The sequence below is a fragment of the Eschrichtius robustus genome, chromosome 3 (assembly GCF_028021215.1).
Source record: "Eschrichtius robustus isolate mEscRob2 chromosome 3, mEscRob2.pri, whole genome shotgun sequence".
NCBI classification, from domain to species: Eukaryota; Metazoa; Chordata; class Mammalia; order Artiodactyla; family Eschrichtiidae; genus Eschrichtius; species Eschrichtius robustus.
Genome location: NC_090826.1, coordinates 180995412 through 181013066, shown reverse-complemented (window position 1 = coordinate 181013066; position 17655 = coordinate 180995412).

Below are 17655 nucleotides of genomic sequence, written 5' to 3'. Positions count from 1 at the left end.
AAGACATTTTCAGATATTGATAAATAAAAACTATTTATCACCAATGGATCCTTACTGAAAGAACTTCTAAAGGATCTACTTCATGAAGAAGCTATATGAGCCCAGATAGAACAGTTTAAGTATAGGGAGGAATGTTGCTATGAACATTAGGGTGCATGTATCTTTTTGAACTAGTGTTTTTATTTTTTTGGATATATACCCAAGAGTGCAATTGCTGGGTCATATGGTAACTCTATTTTCAGCTTTCTGAGAAACCTCAATACTGTTTCCCACAGTGGCTACATCAATTTACATTCCCACCAACAGTGTATTAGGGTTCTCTTTTCTCCAGATCCTCACCAACATTTGTTCTTTGTGTTCTTTTTGATGATATTTCAGTGACATGTGAGGTGATATCTCATTGTGGTTTTGACTTGCATTTCCCTGATGATTAGCCATGTTGAGCATTTATTCATGTGTGTGTTGGCCACCTGCGTTTCCTCTTTGAAAAAATGTCTATTCAGTTCTTCTGCCCATTTCTAATCAGGTTGCTTGTTTTCTTCATGTTGAGTTGTATGAGCTGTTTATATCTATTGGATATTAATCTCTTATTGGTCATATCATTTGCAAATATTTCCTTGCATTCACTAGGTTTTCTTTGCATTTTGATGGTTTCCTTCGCCGTGCAAAAGCTTTTAAGTTTAATTAGATTCCATTTGTTTATTTTTGCTTTTATTTCCTTTGCTTTAGGAGATGGGTCCAAAAAAATATTACACAATTTATGTCAAAGAGTGTTCTGCCAATGTTTTTCTCCAGGAGTTTTATTATAGTACCTGGTTCCACATTTAAGTCTTTAATCCATTTTGAGTTTATTTCTGTATATGGTGATAGAGGATATTCTAATTTCATTCATTTACACGTGGCTATCCAGTTTTCCCAACACCACTTATTGAAGACTTTCTTTCCTCCATTGTAGTCTTGCCTCCTTTATCATAGATTAATTGATCATAGTGCATGGGTTTATTTCTGAACTTTCTATCCTGTTCCATTGACTTATGTGTCTGTTTTTGTGCCAGTACCATACTGTTTTGATTACCATAGCTTTGTAGTACAGTCTGAAGTCAGGGTGCCTGATTCCTCCAGTTCCGTGTTTCTTTTTCAAGACTGCTTTGGCGATTCGGGGTCTTTTCTGTTTCCATACAAATTTTAAAATTTTTTGTTCTAGTTCTGTGGGATTTTACTAGGGATTGCATTCAATTTGCAATTACCAAGATATGGAAGCAACCTAAGTGTCCATCAACACATGAATGGATAAAGAAGATGTGGTGTATATATATATATACACAATGGAATATTAGCCATAAAAAAATGGCATAATGCAGCAACATGGATGGACCTAGAGATTATCATACTAAGTGAAGTAAGCCAGACAGACAAACACTGTGTGATATCACTTTTATGTGGAATCTAAAAAATACAACAAACTAGTAAATATAACAAAAAAAAAAAAAGCAGACTTACAGATATAGAGAACAAACTAGTGGTTACCAGTGGGGAGAGGGAAGGAGGGAGGGGCAATATAGGGGTGGGGGAATTAAGAAGTACAAACTATTAGGTGTAAAATAAGCTACAAGGATATACTGTACAACATGGAGAATATAGCAAAATTTTATAATAACTATAAATGGAATATAACCTTTAAAAATTGTGAATCACTGTATTGTACACCTGTAACTTGTATGATGTTGTATATCAACTATACTTAAATAATAAAAATAAAAACAATTGGTATATTATAGGTACTGACCAATCAGAATAGATTTGCCAACCAATCAGAACTGTGCCAGTCATAACCAGTACGTCCACTGGGATCATACTGACCAGAGAGCCCTGAGTCCAGCTAGATGCTCTTTTCATAAGTCACATCTAAAACATACAGATACATAAATGTTGAGAACTGAGAAGTGGAAGAAGAGGCACTTGATAAACATCAAAGAAAAGAAAGTTGTTAGGTGATACTAGTATCAGACAAAATAGATTTTAGGACAGAAAACCCTACCAGAGCTAGACAGGCACCATATAATTATGAAAAATACAGGAGCATGTTGCCACTTCTGCCTTCTCACCACAGCAAAGCTATTCATCTTGTTCCACTGAGGTCGGCAGTTTAGCCACACACGTACTCTGAGGTTTGGGAGGAATCCCTTACCAATTTGTTAATACAGCCATGGAGTTTTTCTTTTCTTGTCTTTATTAGTCACTTTGGTTTGTAAGAGGAGTTTGGGGAAAGTTTTAAAATTAAGTTGTCATCATATTCATGTTGAAATTATATTCATTTTGAAATTACTGGTTTCCTACCTCACTGTCAAATCATCTTTCCCAATAGTTTGTAGCATTTTATTTGCCCGTCACCAAGTGTCTGTCTTGTAGCACAAAGGTAGCACCCCAATCTACACGAGCTATACCCGTGATTAGAATGTACTCCCTGGGCTGAGGCTTGAGGGGGACTCCCTGAAAAGTCACTGGTCCTATGCATTCTGCTATCTTTACTCCACAGTTCACGTGCTTGCCAAATAAGGACACATTGTACTCTGCTCTTCAGAAGGTAGTTAGCTAAAAAGGAATTGAAATCCAAGAACTAGAAGGGCAAGAACAGTCTACTCTGTTTATAGTTTCCATAAAGAAGAAAAATGCTTTGTGTAGATGCCAGCAATTATCCTGTATATTTTACTGTAATGCAGGCAGCCAAGCCTGCGTAGTTAAGGCAATAAAGGGAAATGAATAAATCCCCGTCCTGTTATTATCTTTCAGATCCTATGGATCTGTAAAAGTTGTCTGGGGCAAGAGGAATGTTCGTCAAATAACTTTAGAAGGAAATGTTAATGCCCCAGAAGTGCCGGGCAGCTCTGGAGCCATTTAATTCCTCCGATGCTTGCTGTGTCAATCACACTTTACCCAGTTAAAAGAAGGCTCAATGTGTTTTTCACATGTGACTAAGAAAATTTTACTTTAACTTTTAGAATTATGCTGATTGACAAACAACTTCTCTAGGATTATTCCTCTTTGTAAACAATTAATCTTTCACTGCATGAGGATGAGTATTATAGAAAACCAGGTGAGGTACAAATTAATCTGTTCCAACAGAAAGTAGATCAGTAGCTGTCTGGGAATGGGGGCAGGACAGAGAGGCAGTGGGAAGGATTACAGTGAGGCACGAGGAAACTCCAGAGTGATGAACATGTTTATTTTCTTGGTTGTGATGATGGTTTCACGGATGTACCTACGTTAAAACTTCCCAAATTGTACACTTTAAATGTGTGCAATTTACTGCATGTCGATTATACCTCAATAAAGTGATTTAAAAGAAAAGGAATGGTGGCTGGAAATGCATCACTTTGTAACCCTAAATGAAATGACATCAGGCAATCATCATCAGTGGAAGGCTGGCAGCACCTGGGACGACTCCATCTCAGCAACACTCAAGGTAGGACACTGGCCTCTTTGTGAAACACCCAGGAACACCCTGGAATATTCTTGGCCAAAAATTTGAACCTAAATATAATCAAGCCTCTAGCCTAGAGCTAACTTCCACTTTTACGAACGAGAAACGGAGGAACAAGTTAAATGAAACAAGAAAGCAAAAACACAAATCCAGACTGTGGAACATTCTGTAAGACAAGTAACCCGATTTCTGCACAAATCAATGGCTGAGAAAGAAGGGGCTTAAGGAGGAGAAGGGTCTGCTCTAGATTAAAAAGAACAAAAAAGGCTTAAGGGATTTAACTAAATGCAACCTGTAGAATTTATATTGAGACACTATTTCCCCAGGCTTTGGGACCACTGGAATAATTTGATTATGGACTGGGTATTAGATAATACCAAGGAGTTATTGCAAGTTTTGTTATGTATACTACATACTATGTAACATGGCACGTAAGAAAATGTCCTGGGAGTTCCTTGGTGGCCTAGTGGTTAGGATTCCAGACTTTCACTGCTGTGGCCCAGCGGCCCGGGTTCAATCCCTGGTTGGGGAACTGAGACTCCACAAGCCACATGACACAGGCCAAAAAAAAAAAAGAAAGAAAGAAAAAAGAAAATGCCCTTAGATTCATTTTTAAAGACATAGGTATGAATAACATGATGTCTGAGATTTTTCTTTAACATACTTAAAAGATTAAAAAAAAAAAGAAAACCAAAACAAAAAGGTAGATAAATGTGGCAAAGTCTTGATGATCAGATAGATCCGGCTGATAGCTAGGTGTTTCTCTCTATACTAAAGTTATTTTTGTGTTTGTTTGAAATGTTCAAAAGAGTTTAATTAAATCAATTTCTTCATGAAACTGAGAATTCGCCATTATGAAATTATCTGAACTCTTCAAGAACATATATAGCCACCTAGATTGTTATACTGAAATTCTGACTGACATACCATACAAGTAAAGAATACTTGAATTGCCATTACCGTATTCAATTGCTGTGCTGATCTGAGAATACTTAACAGTGTGATCACAGGAGTGGACACAGACCTTTAGAAGTTCAACAATCATTGCCCATAATGAGCATAAAAGCCTACTGCTCAACAAATGTATTCTAATGCATGTCAGTAGTAATACCTGCTCCCAACTTTTAACTCCTACTGCGTGCCAGGCACTGTAGTGGGCACTCACATATATTATTTCTGACTCATCCTACAATCTTAAAAGGTTGCTATTATTATCACCACTTTACAGACAAGAAAACAGATTCGGAGAGTAACCTGCCCAAGGGCACACTTCCCAGGTCTGTTTGAATACTAAAACCAGAGTCATTCCACTACCCACAGCCTAAGAATCATGCCAAACTTTATTTCCTACAAATGTACATGTACTGATTATGTAGATTCTAATATGATTCCTGCCAAAGAAATAAACCAAGATGATCCACTGGCAGGAGGCTGCAAAAAGTTCAGTGGATTTTGATCCATTTTCAAATTTGTCCGAATGGACAGTGCAGTATTGTGTGGTGTCCTGTCACCAGTCCTACCTGGATTCAAACTCCAGCTCTGCCACTTACAACCTAAGTGACCTCTGGCAACTTAACTCCTCTGAGTCTCAGTTTTGACACAACTGAAATGTTACAGTAATACCAAAAAGGGCTACTGATGAAAAGCTCCTAATTTAGTGCCTGGGACATAGCTGGATTCTAAATGTGAACACCCTTCTCTCACCCACCTTTTATGATCTGTGCATAGAGAAAAATTCCAAATATAACTTTCTTTGAAGGCTAACCCTCATTGCCGTTAGCGAAAAAGAACCACCTATTGCCTGATATATTGCTTTTCTTGGCCCAAGGCATGGTTGCCGTGAATCTTTCCATATAAAATTCTATGTTTTAACGTAAACATGATACGTAAGTCAGGACTGTACTGCCGTCCTCAAGAGTGGCTGGCAGTGGGCAGCCAAATTTACCTTCAACACACTGTCACTTAAAAAGCTGCTTTAGGAGAAACTACTCTATCTGCAGTGTTTGCATCCTGCCTTGCACCCTTCCCCATTAGCAGACACTTTGGCTAAGTCAGATAAACGCTGCTGCATACTGGCTTTATCCACTGAGAGTCAAGATAGCCTCGACAGGTGGAAAAAAAGAGTTGGCAATCATTTGGAGGAAGACTCTGTTTTAATTAAAGGCTTTTTATTATGCTATCGCTTATGTAGCATTGAGTTCTGGTATCTAAGATTTTAACCTATACATACCCTTCCAAAGACCTCTAGATGTTTTGTGAGTTAATATTTAGACCAATATTCCTCCATGGGGAAAACACCCTGAGGATGGAGACTCTTTGACTGACAGATCCAAAAAGAAAATATATAGCCTTATAGAGAAATATCTGTGAGCTTTATTTACTAGTAACCCATATGACGCTCAATTTGGCCAAGAAGTTAAAAGTAAATTACTTTAAAATAAATCTAGGACATCTACCACTCTCATCCCTGAAGAAGTACTCATGTTCAAAATATATCAAATTTTCTGCTTTTAATTAGTTGCCATTTTGATGTCAACCTCCAGACAGCATGAAAGTGACAAGCTCACAGCAAACTGAGCATGACAAAAATCAAGGCATCTGAAACACAAAATGCCACCTTCTTGACTTTTGAAATTCCCAGTTCTTACTGTCATATGTAGAATGGGAAGCAGAAGGAGATGAAAGACAATTACAAACTCCCCTTCCACTCTCAAGAAAGGCTCTCCATTTTCACAGCTCCAGTAAGCCGGCCAACAGAGGTTTCGCTCAGGAGAATTAAGACCTGCTATATGCAGTGAGTAAATCTTACAAGTTCTTTAAGGGATGCTCAAGAAACCTGGATATGTTATTTAGCCCTAACAGCTGCCAATATTTATACCTGAAGTCATCACTCACCAGGCATTGAGAAAAATCAAGATAAGACAGACTTTTTGAATTGCAGACAGTGGGTAGGATAAAGAGTTTGCATGTTATATGGACTGATACCCCCAGAGTATATTGAAGCCCCTGTGGATTTTTGTAGACTTGGAAAATAATCCCATGGACCTTAGTTATATACAATAGAGAGGAATACAAAAACAATGGTGTAGAAATCCCATGATGAAATGTGTTAGGGAAAAATTTTGCAAACAATATGATGGAGAAAGGGAACACTCAAACTGTAATCATTCGTTCATCACTGAAAGAGTGGTTGTCAACTTCTATGTACATAAAAATCATAATGGCAATGGGTGGTTATTAAAGATTTTGAATCTAGGAAGCCAGCCTCAGAGGCTGTGACTTAGAAAGCCTTGGAAAGGACCCTGGGAATCTGAATTTTTAATAAGCACTGCAAGTAATTACAACGCACATGGTCTGAAAACTGTATTTTGAGAAACACTTCCATAAAGGAGAAAAAGAAAAAAAACACAAACTCGACTCTCAGAAACCAGAAAACCAGATAAAACCCCAAATTTCACATACATATGGAAGAGCTGCCGCTAGCAGTGAAAATCAAAGCACTAAGTCTGAAGAAGCGAAGTGGGGAGCAGAGGCGGAGCTCAGAGTGCCATCACAGTCTACTTCCGAAAGCTGAGGGACACATACTGAGGTGCAAAATCTAAGTCCTTTTTTTGTTTTTGTTTTGTTTGGTTTTGGCCGCAGCGCACGGCATGTAGGATCTTAGTTCCCCAACCAGGGATTGAACCCAGGCTCCCTGCAGGGGAAGTGCAGAGTCTTAACCACTGGACCGCCAGGAAATTCCCATCTAAGTCCCTTTTTTTGAAAAGGAAGGGCAGGATGTAGAGGTAAGTGCCAGGAGTTTACTGGACTGGATATGGCTCTAAGAAGAAAGAGGATAGAGCCCCTTAGATGAGCTAGATCTGAAAGCAGTACTGCCTGCCAGGAGGGAAAGAGAAACTTTGAAAAGGGGAGGAAGTTCCCTAACCACCTATTTATGCTGACTTGCAAACAGTAAAGTTTAAGCAAACTCACACACCTACACATACAAAAATGCTGGATGAAAAAAATTCCACCTAATCTTAACAGGGCCTTGACCTCTCCCCAGTTTAATCATCCTGCAACCTCTGTTCCAGAAAACCGTCACCTCTTTCAAATAGAATAATTAGAAAGCAAATCAGGATCTACTGAAAGGTGTCGTAAGAAAAAAGGAACAAGAAAAACAAGAAACAGCTCTCACTAGAAACCATTGGCCATGAAGCAGATGAAAACTGCCACCAAAACTTTTGCCATGAATTTTTAAATCTTAGAAAAGCAACTGCCTCTAAGAAATAAGGGCACAGTGCAGAGATGAAAGACTCATGTAGAGATGGAGGAGAAATTAGGGGGAGAGGAAACATGACTAGCAGAGTTAGAGAATGAGAGGAGAGGGTCTGGGGTGGTAATAGCACCATGAGAGAAGTTGAAGCAAGACTGAAAGAATCATAAGGAGAAAGGACACAGTTGAAAATACAGAAAGAGATATAAAGGGTAGAAATGAAAAAGTAAATAAAATGAAATGCAAGTAAATGTTGTAAAAGAATTAGAAATAAAATGACAGTTACTATGGGATGGCATAGGCATAACTTGCTACTCAAAGGGGGAGAATACAAGGTAGAGCTGAGCACTTAGAGCCATAACTTAAGAATGTCCATCAACAGATGAATGGATAACAAAGATGTGGTATATATATACCATGGAATACTACTCAGCCATAAAAAAGAATGAAATAATGCCATCTGCAGCAACATGGATGGACCTAGAGATTACCATACTAAGTGAAGTAAGGCAGACAAAGACAAAATCATATGATATCACTTACATGCAGAATCTAAAAAAATAAAATGATAGAAATGAACTTATTTACAAAACAGAAACAGACTCACAGACTTAGAGCATGAACTCATGGTAACCAGGGGAAAGGATGGGGGGCGAGGGATAGATTGGGAGTTTGGGATTGACATGTACACACTGCTATATTTAAAATAGATAACAAGGACCTACTGTATAGCACAGGGAACTCTGCTCAATACTCTGTAATAACCTAAATCAGAAAAGAATTTGAAAAAGAATATACATGTATATGTATAACTGATTCACTGTGCTGTGCACCTGAAACTAACAACATAGTTAATCAACTATGCTCCAATATAAAATAAAAAAAAAATTTTTTTTAATTCCTGAATGAAAAACATGAAGGTATACTGAAAGGGTACATCATGTCCCAAAACAAACTAACCCAGAAGAGCAAACATCAGAAATAGTCTAGGAAAGTTTGTGTACTTTAAAGATAATGAATCATGTGTGCAGCCAAGAAGAAAAGGTCAAGTTCTAAGAGGACAATAAAATCAGGCTGGCCTCCATCTTCTCCAGATATATTCAACCTTGGAAGACACTGGGACTGTTCACACAAATTCCTGAAGCACGGAGGTATGAATCAAGAATTTTATACCTAGCCATATTTGTTGTGATTTCTTTTGCCTATTCTAAATAAGCACCCCATTTTACAAGCACCATTGAAAAAATACATTTGTGTTCTTAAAGAAGATTCCCAAAATCGTGTAAGCTTGCCAAAACCTGGAGCCCACACCAGCAAGACAGCTTACCATGAGAAACCCTATATCTTTTCTATTGAAGTATAGTTGATATACAATATCGTGTTATTTTCTGGTGTACAGCAAAGTGATTCAGTTATTCACATATATATTCTTTTTCATATTCTTTTCCATGATGGTTTATTACAGGATATTGAATACAGTTCCCTGTGCTATACAGCAGGACCTTGTTGTTTATCTATTTTATACACAGTAATTTTTATCTGCCAATCCCAAACTCCTAATTTATCCCTCCGCCATCCCCTTTCCTCTTTGGTAACCATATGTTTGTTTTTTATGTCTGTGAGTCTAAAGAAGCCCTACATTTAAACATCTGCCAAAACACACACCAGCTGTCTCTGCCAGCATGATGGATTCTTCTTCCACTCCATCCACCAGATCTCTTGAGAAGGATTCTCATTGGCAGAACCAAAACAGAACCCTGCTGGCAAGAGTACCTGGATACATAGTTTTCTGAAATACAAGGGCTAGCATAGAAAGGAGCAAAAATGGTGCAGAACTGCTTAAGGAGAGCCCAGAAGAATTAGGTCAACTACCCAGAAAAACATCACAGATCTAAAGACGTTTTCTTCTTCTTACTGTCTCTTAAAATCAAACAAAATAGTGTTATCAAATGATGATAAATTAGTGTACCTACATCTTTTAAATTATAGGTCACTTAATCATCCAACTCAAATTCACGTTTAAGATTCACCACAAATATCAGCAATAACAATAAAAATATCAGTGACACATTAATCATTCTTAAAAACTAGGGGCACATAACCATTACGGTGAACAAGTAAACACGGAAGGGTGTCATCGCGTAGCAACTATATCCTTTCCCACAACTATTCCTTTCTCCCTAAGGCTGAGTGAAATCTCAGGTGAAACCCAAAACTGTCTGGGTTACTCTTCAATAACAAGAAGTTACATCTAATCCCAAGGACATTCCCAGCTCAGTATTTACATTTTCCAGTCTCATCTAACAGCAAACTTCATTTAAAAATAAATTTCTTGCTATATATTGAATTTTTAAATTCTTAATTGTTGGATAGCAAATCATTAATATGGCTCAAATACATAAATAAAATTTTAAAAATTTTTTAATAAAAATAAATTCCATCCCAAGCCTGCCTGGCTCTGTCCACTTTGAGCCAGAAGCCAATGATGGCAAAGGGAAGGGCAAGGTAGTGTCTGCAATTCCAGGGCTTGGGCTTCTTCTCCTTCACAATTTAGAGCCAACTGTGGCTTCTGACCCTCTAGGGTTAGCATGCGGAAGGGAGAGGGGCGAGTTGGGGGCACAGCATAGTTCTTGCCTGGTACCATCATGATCTGGAAGCAGCTTCTGGGCTTAGATGGTATCTAAATCTGACATTCTCTCTTGGAACATATTGTCAATCCTTTGGAGAACTTCTCATCACAAGGATTCTCACACCAGCTTTTCCGTTAATACAAATTATGTCCCTCTGACCAGGTGCTTACGGTGGGGCAAGGTGACATCACGTACCCCTCAGAGACAGTCCTCTCAGACAGCATCCTTTTCAAAATGGCCCTAGGCCAACATCTTCACTATGTAAGAGTGGCATCGTAGAGGAGCGGATCTGAGTATTTCCAATTAGCGTGGTCTTCATATTCTAAAACAGAACTCTCAGACTTTTGTGCAAACAGACTTCCTGAAGGTTGTATTTTTAAGATTCCAAACACTAAGACTGTTTGTTGGTGGGAATGAGGCAGGAAAGATGCTTAAGAAGAAAGACCATTGGTCATAAGCAGCAGGAGGATGTGGGTATTTGGGGCCAAATCTGGGGAGATGGAACAGGTCTCCCATGTGAGAGCAGCACGCAGTTGGGAGGCCTATAGGACCTTCAGAAGGATTCACATACACCTCACAGTTGGACAGCAGCCTCACCAAGGCCCTCCATGGCTAGCAAGTCACCCAGAAAGGCAGTGCCAGCGACCAGTGACACGAGATGGTCTCCGTCTCCCAATTTCACATCCACAACCACCCCACATCCACCCCACACACACACAGGACATTTAACTAGAAGCAAAATATGTCTCTGACCAGGCAATACCCACCTCCCAACCGCAAGATGCCAAAGTTGGAGGAGAAATGCAACAGATCGTGTTGCCACCCCACTCGAGGTCCCCCACCAGGCGAGGGCAGCAGAGGAAACAAGATTTAAATCAGGTAACCAAAGGAACCATCACAAGCACACAGAGTAATTATATTCCAGGTACTGTCCTAAGTGCCTTATATGTCTTACTTTCATCCTCAACGACTATGAGGTAGATGCAAGTGCTCTTATGTAAAGAACAGGAAATTGAGGGCAGAGAGTTTAGTCTACACACAGCTACTGGCAAAGAACAAAAAAAGTTTCTAGCTCTGCCCCAGGAGTCTATGTTCCTAAGCCCTACCCTCTACTAAAGGAAAAGTCACGTTCTAAACAGGCAGGACTGGACTTTTACCAACTAAAATTAGTTGGGGAAGCAAGTAGACCTGCCTGAGATATCCATACAAGACAAGAGAGGGAGACTTGAAAGCAATTAGGGGCTGTGAATGAACAAGAATAAAAATTCATACTGAACGGAGACTCTTCAGATAAAGCCATGTCTCAGCCTAGATGGCAAATGGGCAAGACGGGCTTTCCCAGCCCTGACCTTGCTCTTGTCATCCCCACAGTTGCTGTCTGATTTTGGAGCGGTTAACCATGGTCATAAATCTGCTGGTCCAAAACCAGCCTCTGGATGCCAGATGTCTGCCTGAATCTCTACCTGCAGCCTTTTCTCAGGTCCCTTCTTGCTCTGACACCTACTCCCACCCCAGGTGCATCTCCTAAATCCTGTCACCTTGCTTAGACGCCACCTGATTGCCTGTCACCTTCCTCTGCAGCCCCATCTTCTCCTGCTGTGTCTAATTTTCAGGCCCCTCCTCCCCCCCTAAACTACTCTATCATATCACCTCAAGTTCTTGACCCTATAATTTTATATCTCCAATTTCCTCTCCTTTTCAATGCTAAGAATTCTGGATTTACTACCCGTCAGTCTATACCATAAAAACACTAGAGAACTAGAAGTGAAGACAAATTTGGAAGTCAGAAAAGAGGACTCGACCTAAATCCCAGCTCTGGAATTCAGCATGACTTGTGAGCAGTAAATAAGAGCCCAAAGACCTCTCCCAAGACCCAGTACATCAGGCAGACACCGCAATTCCCGAAGCTTCGCTTTTATGGTTGTATCAGAAGCAAATTTCCCCTGAATACTGGATGCGCCTTAGAGCACACCTCTAACACACAGAGACCCAGCCCCTCAGAACTCTCGAGTTGTATTTACACAGAAAATGTACTAAAGGGAATCTCCCTCAACTCACTGACATGCACGCATATGTAGGGTGTTCATTTTTTTGGTTAAAATATGTACAGTTCTGGACTTCCCTGGTGGTGCAATGGTTAAGAATCCGCCTGCCAATGCAGGGGACATGGGTTCGAGCCCTGGTCTGGGAAGATCCCACGTGCCAAGGAGGAACTAAGCCCGTGCGCCACAACTACTGAGCCCACGTGCCACAACTACTGAAGCCCACACACCTAGAGCCCGTGCTCCACAACAAGAGAAGCCACTGCAATGAGAAGCCCGCGCACCACAACGAAAATAGTCCCCGCTCGCCGCAGCTAGAGAGAGCCCGCGCGCAGCAACAAAGACCCAACGCAGCCAAAAAAAATAATAAATTTTTTAAAAAATACGTACAGTTCTGGGAAAACTATAGGAATTACAGCTTGCCTACTACTTCTTGAAACCGAAAAGCCTGTCGTGTCTTCTTAGAGCCCGCCCCCACGGAGATACTATGGAAGCTGGCTTCTGTTTCAAAACCACTCTTCTGATATGCTCAGTACCCAAACTCCTTCCCCCAATATCCTTTGTTACAGCGCATGCCTGAAACCTATATGTGCATCCTAACTCAGGACATACCTGGGGTGTCTGAATTTGCATCGTCATGTTAGGAAATCTTTCCTGTAAGGACATGTACAGGCCTCATGGCTTATTTCCACTAATTCAACACTAAAGATGTCCTCCTGCAGTGCAGATCCAGTTCCGTTCATTAGGAAGCAGGTCACCTGGCTGCCCTACTGAGTTGCCCACACCCAGTCGGGGAGAAGGCAGAAATGACTCAGCATTCAGCCTGGTCTAAAATGGTCCAGAAGTCTGCTAAGGCAAATGCCAGTACCCTCATAGCTACATCTAGACTTTTCACAATACCGACAGATAAATGCATTCCAACCTCATTATGGAGCTATCAACTGGAGCCAAGTACTTAAAATGTGTATTACATCAGGAACATGGTATTTCCCTTTCCTAATAGTAAGTTATATGCTTCCTCATAAATAAAGCAGACATTAAAATAAACAAACTGGTGATATCTCTTTAATTGTACCACAGAGTAAATATTGAGCACTGCATCCCACATCTAACAAATTAGCATCGCCAATTTGGCAGAGAATTTTAGCTTTGCGATTGTTCTGTGTAACTACCGTTTCTTAGGCTCTAAGGAGAAAAAAGCAGACCCCACTATGCCTCTCAGAATATGAGTCAGTGATAAAGATCCTTTGCCTTGATATGTGCACAGCAGGTCCTGAACTGCTGAAACTCTAAGGAAACTTCTTGAATACGCTGGTTCTCTCCATGTGATTTTTAAGACATGCAATGCACTGTTCCTTTTATCATAAGCTATCCGAGCCATAGCTCTTATCTCATAAAGATTCTTGCCAGTGCGACATAACTCAGTTTATGACCTGAAGGGCGTGCAAATAATTCAGATGTCCATATAAACGGAGTTATTACAAACAACTTTAGATTTTAAGTGATTTTCACAAACATTGACCCAAATCCTAGTACATTCCTGAAAATTGCCATTTCTTTCTGAAAATAAACAATGTATGCCAGTCAAGAAGAAAGAAAGATAACATTAAAGGAAAAAAGTACAAGCGAAAAGTCTTATGATATTTAGAGTTATTTTACTGGTGTCAGGTAATTACACAATATGTATGAAGGAAGAGTAACTTATTTGATGGTTACTAAGTTTCATTAACATTACAAGGTAAACAATGGAATAACTTACCATTCTAAGTTATCTGTTTAGATGAAGTGAATGTGGCCATGCCTTAGGGAAAAGGTTACCTATTAAATACAATCTGAGGATCTCTTCCAGGTTACAAGTACATATCCTTATCTACTTGGTTCATTCTTAACTACTTCTTAAATTTTTTTTAAATTTTCATTGGAGTATAGTTGATTTACAACATTGTGTTACTTTCCGCATATATATATATCTCCACTCTTTTTCAGATTCTTTTCCCATATAGGTCATTACAGAGTATTGAGTAGAGGTCCCTGTACTATATAGCAATCGCACTCCTGGGCATATACCCAAAGAACACCGTAATTCAAAAAGACACATGCACCCCAATGTTCACTGCAGCACTATTTACAATAGCCAGGACATGAAAGCAACCTAAATGTCCATCAATAGATGAATGGATAAAGAAGATGTGGTATATGTGTGTGTGTGTGTGTGTGTGTGTGTGTGTGTATATGTATACACACACACAGTGGAATATTACTCAGCCATAAAAAGGAATGAAATAATGCCATTTGCAGCAACATGGATGGACCTAGAGATTGTCATACTAGGTTAAGTAAGTCAGACAGAGAAAGACGAATATCATGTGATATCACTTATATGTGGAATCTAAACAAATGGTACAAATGAACACACATAATACTTTGTGATTTAATGATGTAACTAGTCCAGGAGCCTTTGGCGCACACTGAGCCTGTCAGCTTACACACAAAAGAAGTGCACTTGGATAGTATCCCTCCCTAGCCTCCTATCCGAAGACCAGAACAGGAAAAGCTGCTCCAGCAGCTCTCAGAAGTCATCTTGAGAGAACAGGGATCTAGAGACTCCTGATCCATCTCTTTTACAAACAGGGCTTCCATGTAAGCATGCACTTGAAGAAAGTTTCCAAAACCAAAATGGGTTCAGAAGCACTCTGGGAGTGAAGTAAGTCAGAAAGAGAAAAACAGATATCATATACTAATACATATATGTGGAATCTAGAAAAATGGTATAGATGATCTTATCTGCAAAGCAGAAATAGAAACACAGATGTAGAGAACAAATGTATGGATACCAAGGGTGAAGCGGGGGATGGGATGAACTGGGAGATTGGGACTGACATACAAGCACTGCTATGTATAAAATAGGTAACTAATGAGAACCGACTGTATAGCACAGGGAAAAAAGTTTTTAATAAATAAAAATAAAATAATTGTGTTGTCTGGAAAAAAAAAAGCACTCTGGGTGTTGAACTCAACTGCTTGGTAAACACTGCTGCTTCCACTTTCTCCTTCACCTTTGTCTCCTCTCCCCCCTCTTCTTATTTACCACCATAGGTTGGATCAAGGCAATTATACTTAGAGATAAGTCAAACACCTGACCCTAAAACCCTTCACCCCCTGGGTTACCCCCTTAGCAGGATGGCTTACTGTAACCATCTTACTACTTTACCAGGATGGCTTGATTCACATTTCTGCAGTTAGGGTTTTTATTGAGAAAATTCAAAGATAAATCAATGGTACAGCCAGACATAAAACATTTAGTCATCAAACCTATATTAATGTTCAAAGGACAAAGACGTTTTAAATTTTTCCTATTTTCCTTCGTATTACTACAGAAAATTTTACATTGCTGATACCTATCGTTAAATAAGATACTTGGCTCATATTTCACATTAAAACATTTCCTAAAAATGTTCCCTTTTAAGAAAACTTTTATTAGTCCACTTAAATATCCTTTCAAAGGATTAGTATGCCTGTGTTAATACTGGTATAGTACTATATAGGAATACTACGTATATACACTAAGAGCTTGAAAAAATATTCTTCCTCACAATAGTTTATATATATCAAGGTGAGTGAGAAATGATTTAAAATGTGTGACTAGAAATTGTAAGATTATTAGAATAAGCTTCCTATGCCTTTCACCAATAGAACTCACCGTTTAGATTGAATTCTAGTGTGTGATGAGTTCTGAACAAAATTGCCACTTCTGAGTAGAAAGTACAAACGATTCACAATTATTCCATATATAAACGTTTGAAAAGCTGAACACTATATTAGAAATGTTATCTAAAATTTCAGACATGATATCTAGGATTTAAGATCATGATTATCACCTACAAGACATCAAAATAAAAATTAAAGACTAAGAGAGCTTAATTTCCACCATAAACTTTTAAAGAAAGAGCTCTAAAATGGAGAAATAAATTTCAAGTAACAGAAAAGCTATCCCTAAAAACTTTATTATTTAAAAAGGGACTTAACTACGTATTGGGTTGGCCAAAAAGTTTGTTTGGGCTTTTCTGTACAATTTCTGTTAGATATGAAAAACCAGAACGAACTTTTTGGCCAATCCAATACTTAGCAAGCCCAGGAATGGGTGGGTCCAGGGGCCCATATGTGGAGAGTCACTGTCTTTCTCTCCTGTCTGTGCTGATTCTACTTTCAAGTGGGCTTTCCCAACAAGGTGAGAAGGATGTTAATTACAACTTCCAAGCTCACGGATGACCAGTTCTGCAAGCGCAGCAGAAAGAGGGCACATTTTCCTCATAGTACCAGCAAAGGTCTAGGGGGGCCTCTGATTTATCCAGGCCAGGAGTTGGAGGTAGCATCTGTCCCATCCAGGCCACGCGGACCAAGAGCGAGCAAGATATGTTCTTCCAAAGAGAAATCCGGTCCTGCTACCACCAAACAAGCACAAACAGCTGACTTCTCCTACATGAAATTGAACGGGGTTCCCGAACCCAATTCCCAAGTGTGCGGAGTCTTCCCAACATCAATAAGCAATTCCCAAATCCCAGGAGGATGTCAACTCAATTCTAACACTACCTACCCAGAGATAGAAGCAGATTCCACAGGCCAAGAGCTCAACCCCACGAGACCACCCTCCACTTCAGGCACCAGTCGCAAGCCCTCCCTGTTACCTGATGTTGTGACCAATTGGCTACAAGCTCAAGGTTTCAGTGATTCCGTCTTCAAGCACTTTACTAGAACAGTGCACAGAACTCGGGAAAACCTCTTTACTCACTAGATCACACATTTTTATTACAAAGGATATTAAAGGACATGAATCAACAGCCAGATGAAGGGACACACAGAGCGAGGTCCCCACCAAAGGAGCTCCTGTCCTCCTGGATGCTGGGGCCTGGCACGGTGCCATGCGGAAGGGTTCCGGTTCCCCACTGTGGAAGCCCTCCAAAGGCCAAAAAGTGTTCTTTCAGGTTTTGATGGAGGCTTCATTACACAGACACGATTGACTAAGTCATTGGCTAACAGCAAATGATTCAACCTCAAGCTCCTCCCAGAAATCAGGAGGTGGGGCTGACAGCTCCAACCTACTCATCACATGGTTAGTTACCCTGGCAACCAGCCTCCATCTTCAGGTGCTTCTGAAAGCTACCTTATCCACAGAACAAAAGATACCTTTCGCACATCTAGGAAAGCCACGCCCCCACCTGTGTCCTGAGGAGGGGTCCTGGCTGCCCG